A 9,175-nucleotide genomic window follows, 5' to 3' on the forward strand; every position below is an offset into this window, starting at 1 on the left:
GGCCCTACTGCTGCTGCCGCACCAGCTCAGCCCACAGACTGCTCACTCATGCTCTGCCCGCTACCCCCGAGCTTCTGCCCCATGGCAGCAGTGGATTAGTTCTTCCTCTGGAAAAAAAACAGGCATGCTTCTCTGATAGAGGAGCCAAGTTTGTTTTCCTGGCATCTGGAAAGAGGGCCTAACCCGGGACAGCTCCCTTTCCAAGCAACTGTAATGGAGTGCTGAATACCCACATCCTAAGCAGACTGTTAGGTTAGGATCTAGCCCTCACATCCGTTACAGCAGCCACACTTACCCAGTGCTACACAAGAAACCTTGAACTGCATGGGCGAGAAGGGGAGAGTAAGACAGCTTTTGTGGTAGCACGTAGGAAAGATATCAGGAGACAAGGGAAACTGAGGCACAGATTAGAAGAGTTTTCCTCACTGTAGCCTGGTGTAAAGGATACCAAAGCTAGAAAAAGAGCTCAGGCTTCTAATGTCTGTCTAGCTGGTCCTTGACACATCTCACTGAGATTATTTTACCTGCTAAGTACTGCATAGATACCAAGAGTACACCTAGTGCTAACAAACTACAGCTGTATAAATTATGAAGGAAAAACACCGAGTTTGCAACATCCATTCATTTTGATTCATGCCTGCTGATTTTGAAGAGGCCCCAGTAATTTCCATTCTACTCCAATTTCCTATTCTCCCACCCTCCTTCTACCATCATCTGTTCCCAAAGGAACAATGTTATCACAAAGCACAGCCCTGATCTACTGCCAGTCAAATACTTCATGGAGCTTGGCAGAGCCAAGCAGTGTTATGTAAAGTAGGCAAGGGATTTACAAAGAGGGCCCGACACAAAAGGGAAAGAGATAGGGCCAAAGACCCAAGGAATCATTAACAGAACAGGGTAGCCAATAAATGGGAGAAGGTCACTAATAACACTGACAGAAGTAAAGATGGATGAACAGGACAGGCTGAGACAGTAATTCCACTGATATGAAAGGGGCAAGTATGGAGTACTACAGAAAGTGAAAGTTATCTCAGGTTCCCTGTATTTTCTCTATCCTGCAGCCCCCAAAAGGCCAAAATCATGTCAGAAAAAATCTGCCAGAATGTTATGTAGTCTACAAAAAAAAAAGAAAGAAAGAAAAGAAAAGAAAAGAAAAGAAAAGAAAAGAAAAGAAAAGAAAAGAAAAGAAAAGAAAAGAAAGGAAAAGAAAAGAAAAGAAAAAAGAAAGAAAAAAGAAAGAAAAAGGATCAAGAACCTACAATCATCACCTTTTTGCAAATTGTACACCTTCAGACTTGTGATGCCATCTACAAGATATAGGCACAGGGGCTTTTCAAGAGGTTTCTATATGCATTTTAGAAATACATAGAGGATAAAGTTGTGTAAACATATTCCAGAATCCTTTCTTAGGCTATCTGAATTCTAACAGACTTGCTTTCTCATAGCAGAGAGCAAGCAAGGTGTCAAGAAGTCAGGTCCTGACTTGGAGAGCGAGGAATACTCAGGGTGATTAGGCCCCTTGGTCACAGATTTACAACAATACTATAATTACAAGAAGGCATTGCAAATTTGAAGGAAGTGCCTTTCACCTTCCCATGAGTCAGTTACGAGCCTGTTGCCTATGCAATTAGTTTAAGACCAGCCAAGGAGATTTAAATCCAAGCTGCTACTGAATAAAGCAGTCCCACATTTCCTCTGCCCACCCTTTGGTGTGCTCCAATACTCATGCTGCCACCAATAGATTTAAGTGCTTTGATCCAGCTCACCACACTGGTGCAGAAGCAGCAGAGCAGAGAGAAACAGCAACCAGGTTAGGGCAACCATTTGGCGGCAGCACTGGCTTGAATAGGCTTCAGATAGTATGTTCACATGTGTTCTGCAGCTGTGCAGTTTGGGGGGGGGGGGCAGTAGTCTAAAAATACTTCTGATTTCTTTGTGCCTTTAAAGTTTCATATCAGCATTCACTGAGCGCTTTAGAGGCTAGATGCTCATAAACAATCAAACACTCACAGCAAACAGGAAGACTGCCCAGCATAACTGGTTTCAGCTGAAGTGTCAGCAGTCCATCATAATAGATCAACATGTCAGACAGACCCAGGAAGTTTGTAGCACCAAGGGCTGATAAAGGGTCAGAAGCATGTTTACGATTCTGTCCCCAACGCACACAAGAGTTGGGGCATACGAAGCATAGATTGGATGAGACCAGGGCTCATGTGGGCCTGTCAAAGACAGTATCTCGTTTCATAGGGAGGTGAAAGAATATTTAGGAATTCAAGGTCCTGGCCTTTATAATAGTAATTTTCCTAGTCCCTCTGTCTAGATATAATCAAAAAAACTAACTTTACTTCCCCGCATAACAGAAGGAATAGAAACATAAAGAATGTTTCTTTATTTTCATGTTTTGGGGATATTTGAAGAAACTGAGGTGCATGTAGTTTATGTCTCTAACCTAATGATAGACAGAATTTTGGCCTGGCCCAATATAGACCCACTCTACCTGTGCAGGTATGCTACCTGCACAAAACAAATAAACAAACAAACAAACAAAAAAAATCCTACATTGCACCTGAAAATATCACACTAGCTTTTACAGTCATGCAAACACTTTCTAAAGATTGAGCTCATATGTCTTCCAACAGTGGTACTGCTGGAAGCCAGTACCGAACACTGAACACTGGCAACATCAAAGAGATCAGATTCCCATCGGTCCATCTCCTCTTTCCTATCCCTTCCAACCTTCAGTTGCTCCATGAGTCTTTCTAGTTTCACCAGTTCAGGAGGAGTCCATCATATATTGAGCAGCTTTCCCCCATAAGGAGAAGGACTCAGCCTCTTGGCTGCGTAACCTGATCTGATGCAGTTTGCAGATCGGATCACATTCTGGTGCCTAGCAGAGAACTGGTAGAGAAACTTTTCCAAATGGGGATGTTTGCATTCCCTTTATTGCTCTTACTTTCTTACTTAAAGAAAGAAAGAAAGAAAGAAAAACAAGCAAACAAAGAAAAGAAAGAAAAAAAGTAAAAGTTAAATTGTTTTAGTAGATTTTGGATTTTCAAGTAAAGTTGAAACCAAGATTTTTCTTCAGATCTCACAGCTGTGACTGTTCCTGTTCATGACAGTCTGAAATTCTCTTTACTGTGACCCCTCTCATGGAATCCCAGGAATGTTAGAAACATTGTGGAAGGAGTTCCCCCTACACACTGCAGATCTCTGCAGAGAATCACTTGCTTAAATTGATACTTCCCAAGTTCCATCTGGCCTAGCGATTCCCAATCCGGAATGGGAAACACTCCCTAGAGTCTGACAAAGGGACAACACAGTCTTTACAATTTCAGCTAATAGCAAATCTTTAGATGGAAAACAGCATATACACCAGCATTAAAAATGCAAGAATTTCATAACACCCACTGCTGCTGAAATGCAGCCAGTTCTGAGGTGGATCAGAGCTATTATTTGCAAGCCTACAGCATCAAAGAACAGTTTTCAACAAAGAGGTATGGAAGAAAGTGATCACTGCAGCCTTGCCTACAGTAGGAATTCTCTTTAATTCCAGCAAGTTAGCAACCATTTACAATCAATTGCTTCAGAACGAATTGCAAAGAACCTGGAAAATTTCTTTCCTATTTTCCTCTTTCCTTGAGGTTTGCCCTGGCAAAGCATTTACATGCTGCAGAAAACACCTTAAAGCAGGGAGATCACTGAAACAAAACATAAGATTGGAATTTGTCATGTTTGTCTTGTTAGAAAAATTTGACAAACAGCTGAGAAAAAGAACAGCCTGGAATATTTTCTTAAATGCCTCTGGGTCCTGGCAAAGTACTCTTACCTTCCCCCAGGTAACTATCTTGTGAATGGATTTTGATGTGTGTAGTGCTAACTTCCTTCTGCACAGTTACTGGATACTCGAGCACTCTCCAAGATGAAAACATTTGTTCTGCGGCAGTGGAAAGAAAACAGGGTAGGGAGGGAAGAGAGGGTTGTTCGCAGTGGTGTTTTGTTTGGAGTCAGGATGGTCTAGGGGCCCCTCTGCTGCTTCTCCTAATTCACACAGGAAGAAGGAGATTATCCTACACAGAGACAAGCAATACTGAAGGCAGAAGCAGCACTTCAGAGGAAGAATAGCTTGGCCCCTGAATGATGACACATTATTAGAAGCCACACTGAGGTTAAAGTCAAGTCGGGATGCTGTGTTTATGAAGCAGGACTTAGCCTCATCTTCACCCAAAGATAATTTCATCTGGCACTTTGCACTATTGTCAATAAAAACAAAACTGGATGGAAATTCCCTTCCTGTGAACCACATGCAGGCAGCACTAAGCTCAATCTCCTTTTGCAAGAAGGCTTGCACCCTGCTTTGCTCTGAACTCCTCTGATCTTGGCTGGGACCCAGCAAGATGAAGTCTCCCTGTTTAGCTGGCACACACTGGAAAGTAAGGGAACTTTACAGAGACTCAAGCTCCACATGCTTCTGCTTTTGCTTTTGTAGGAATTATTTCTGAAAACCCACTTCCCTCATGTCTCCATTTGGTTTGATGTCAGATGCCTGCAGCTTATGGCTGGAGAGTCATAAAAAGCATTTAACATGCCTTTCTGCTTAAGTCTGGAAAGAAAAAACAAAACTAGTTCAGAAAAGCCTCCAGCCAAAGAACAAGCACACACAGCACAACTGCAACTTTATCTTGAAAAAGGAGCATCGGGGACTGACACTACTCTTACAGCTACTACTCTTAGCAAGAGAAGAGGATATCTGTCTCTTCACAGAAAAGCAACTTCCTCCACAGAGTCACTCTTTGGGGCAGTCTCAGTCAAGCAGAGTTATCAGTGAAGGCAACACGGCTTTTTCCCAGTTAGGTGAAAGTTTCAGATGGCGCCAGTGATATTTCATTGTATCTACAACCACCTTGCTGATGAACTGAACCGCATCACCAAATTTTGTAATTCTTATCAAGGATCAGCAGTAGTGAAGTTATGCCAAAAAGAACAACAACAAAAAGTTTGGGTCCCTCTTCAATGCTCAGAAGACATGGAAAATTCAGCCCCTGACACCTGAAAACTAGTAATAAAATTAAAAGAACACATTACTGGTCATTTTAAAATTGTTTACAGGGTTTGGGATCCCCTGACTAATGATTGCTCAACAGTGGAGGACCAGCATAATTAATTTTACGAAACCAAGTCTCCTATATTGTAGCATCAGAAACTCGACAGTCAGCAGCTTCTTCTGCTCCCAGAGGAAATACTAAAGCAGCAGATCCTAGGCAGATCTGCTTGGCCAGCACCCAAGCCCATTTGTTTTTCATTGCTCTCACCACCAGTGTCCAGATTCTGTTTGCCATTTACCATATTGCTAAGTGTGGACTAACTGAAATGACTTCACCAGATTACTCCATCACTCAGGCCACAGTCTGACCCATAATGTTGAAGATTTTCATTACAGATGAAACACAGCCTTTTCTACTGTTGTCAACAAGGACATGCCATTAGTTCTTCAACGTTTGATCATTTTTGGTGTCATTTTGCTAGTTTCCAAAACCATTTATTAACTTTTTTTAGTATGTTTCTAATGGGAAAGAAAATACTTGAGACATTTGCTTCCATGCCTTCTTCCATTGCAAAAGTATTAAAAGCAATGAGAAAACCATTGCTCCTTTTAAGACGTACTTTCTTAATTAAGCCATTTCTGTCAAGGGCAGAGGAAGCCTTTGAGTTCCATTTATTAAACAGATTTATATTGAGAAATATAACTTCTTTAAACCAGCTTGGAAGATATCTACAAAGCTGACTGTCTCTAGGGCCCTCATTGCTAGAGGTCTGAAACTCGCTGTATAAGCAAAGCTTGAATTACAGTTCTACAAGTCTTTTTTTAAAATAAATGATAGAGGAGAGCAGCCAGTGCCCTTAAAGGATTCCAGCCACAAGCTGTGGGTCTTAACAGGCAGACATGCATATTTGATTTAGTTCATTCCAAACTTTCTCCTTCCATGAGTTTTTCTTGAATATCTTAAGGTATAATGCCCATGAGCATATATTCATACAAACGACAGGACAGAAGCATATTGTTATCCAGCATCTTTGGCAAAAATCCACTAAGTAGTGTTCTCTGAATTCCAGATTAGCAAGTTTCAGTTGATTTGATGTTCATATACCTCATCTACTTCCTCTCACATCTTCCATGTTGCTATAGGTACTATTACTCTGTGCAGCCACACACACACACACACACACAAAAAAAAAAAAAAAAAAAAAAAAAGTGTAAAATATGGAGGGGTAGGGGGATGGGAAAAGAAAATAGAAGCCATTTGTCTCCAGTGTTATGAACTCCCAGCAAGAGGTTCAAAGAAACTTGCTTTTCACTACCTCATCTACCCAGCATTCTGCCTCATCTGGTCTGCTAATTGATTGCTGGAAGACGTCTTTCAAAAACAAATAAAACAAGAACACAATAATGCTGACATATCTTATACCCTGCAGTATTCCAAATATGTTAAATATACAAAGTGTAGACAGGAATCTTTTCATTTGCCAATTGAAAGGAAGAAGTACACAGCCACTTCTGCCATGAAACTGCCCACTACAGTACAAGGCAACAAAACAGCTTAGAAGAAAGAATAGAAATGAATTCTGTACCTACCAGTAGCTGTGAGAATAATTTAGCAAGGCTGAATGTAGCGGCCTACACTGGTCTTTAGCTAAAATTGAGCAAGGAAACATCTTGTGCAAGAGTAACATTACTCTTTTTGGAATTTGCAAATTCTACAACCAAATATGAGTTGTGCCTAAGCTAGCTTTAGGAAGACAGTAGAGTTGCCATTTTATAAATAGTTCCCCATTCAGGCTTCTCCCTGACTAACAGATTTATAGAAAGACCTTTCTTATCTGCTCAAATAAGCATTAAATAGCAGCTTATCTTCTTATGAGCGTTCACTCAACATACCCTCTAAGGGCATATGTGCATCTATGCCACACAGCAAACACTGACCACTCAGAGTTGGCTTGCTGCAAGCACGTATGCCTCAGTGACTCCTCCTGAAGTAGGCAGCAGGTGACCTATAAAGGGGCTCTAATCTATAAATCAGTTTCTTGTGACTCTACCTTGTCTTTGGGTTGGTTTTAAAAAGCAACAAAGACCATCTCATTTTACATTTTGGAGGCACAGCCTGATAAATGCTGCTGTACTCCTTACCCTTAGAGAACAGATCCTACAAAGCATGAAAGCCCATCAGAAGAGCCTGCTTCCAGGAAAACTTATTTAACAGGACAAACTCCAATAAGCTTTCATACTCCCTCACCCCTTAGAAGTTTCAGACTGCAAGCAAGGCAGTAGTCCCTAGCTTTATATTTCAGGGATGCTCTTTCAAAGACAAATGATGAAGTACTAGGGGTTCAAAAGGCAACACCTGAGAATGAAGCATGTTCCCAAGCAATAACTGGCATGAACTGTCCTTTGCAAAGGCCCTCCTCTGGTAGGTAGTTTTAGGAAATAGCTTGTGTATTATGAGCTCCATTTAGCTTCTGTCATTACATTGTAAGAAACAATGATATAGATGAAAGTCAAAATGAGAAAAAGAAAGGATCAAGAATTGCTCAAAGCCCTGAGCTCCTTGGGGAAAAAAAAAAAAAAAGTAGTGCCTTTTGCTTCACTTCATCTCGGATTGCTGGCACACTGTAAAGGTAATTCCTCAGCAGTCTCTACTGGAAACCCCCCCAATTTTTCCCCTCAAGACCCCTGGTACATGCTGATCTATTTGCACTGACTTTTTAAAAGGACAGAGGAAAGAGATTTTTTTTTTTTTTTTTTTTTTTTTTTTTTGCCGGGAGCAAGTGTAAGGCAGGCCTGCTGAATTTGTCTGAGAACTCCTCTAACCTATCCTGTTCACAATTAAACATTCAGCGATCAGATATCAACAAATTCCAACTGGCTTCTTCAAAGAAAATGAATCTCTGATCTCTGTCTAAAATTTAACAGGTGCTTGAGTTCTCCTAACTCAATTAGGAGTTCAGTTTATGCATCCCAGCTGGCGTGTCACAGCAATGGTAGCAAGATGCTCTCAATGTGGAGCTAAGATCCTTCTTAGTGAGGTCCGGGGCTGGGGGGGGGGAGGTCCTTTAACTTGCTTACTGGCATGAGGGCTGCTGATTCTTTCTGGGGCTCAGAAACACCTTGACTATCTGAGATTAGACTGTTGCATTGTGTGCTGAATTCACACTGGCTGATGAAAAAAAGCTTGAAGCAAGAAGTCAGTTTCTTGGTTTTTTTACTGATAAAAGATTTCTTGATAAGGTTACTATGGCTTTATGTCACAATTGTGTGGAAAAAAGTGCAATCCTATGATGTGATGTAGCTCCTAGTCAGAGGGTCAGACAGCCACCTACCCAAAGTGCTGCTGTGAAAGCAGCCAGCTGCAAGAAGTGTAAGTAGCAGATAAGATATTTGCAAGGGCTTCCCTGCTTCTGCTTTGAAGTGGGAATTAGGAAAAGCAGTAGGAGACGATTCCTGTTCAGTGCTTCACAGAATTTACCTAGGACTGGTGCCTGTCCCTTGCCATATGCGTGTGCAGCTGAGGTTGTTCCTTTAAAATGAATATACAGTCTTAAGGAGGTCAGGGAACTTGGGATACTGACGCTCTCCCCCTGCGAATTTGTTTGAAATTTAACATCACAGTTTCCAAACTAGACCAGATTAATTGTGGCTGGAAGAGAGAAAATAATCGTGACAAGCAGAGGGAGAGATGTTTCTGACCATGCATCCAAACTCTCTCCGCACAAGTGAGACTTGGCAGCCATACAACTCTGCTTGGAAATGTTGCTTTGACAACTCTTACCCTCAACAAATTACTAGCTCTGCAGAAAGCAGCAAGCAATGAGGAGTTACCGGGGAAGAGTGAGCATGTTTTCTCTAATAGCATTTTTGTATGTATTGGACTCCTTGAAGGAAAAGCGAAGGGCAGAGGTGGATGGCAGAAGCTGTACAGCTTGTACAAGCCTGTAATGTTTCTCCTACATGGAATGAATCTTCTAATTAACTATTTAAGTGTGCAGCAAGAAAAGGAAATGAGGATTTTAACAAGCATCTTGTTTTAGCTCTGCTAGTTCCTCAGGTTATAAACTCTCCTGGGCAAATGCTACCTTAATTTCATAAATACGTGAGCACACTCGGCGTTTTAACGATAGTCCG

This window comes from Rhea americana, unplaced genomic scaffold (assembly GCF_003343005.1).
Source record: "Rhea americana isolate MKP2758 unplaced genomic scaffold, rheAme1 scaffold_420, whole genome shotgun sequence".
In the NCBI taxonomy this organism is placed as follows: domain Eukaryota; kingdom Metazoa; phylum Chordata; class Aves; order Rheiformes; family Rheidae; genus Rhea; species Rhea americana.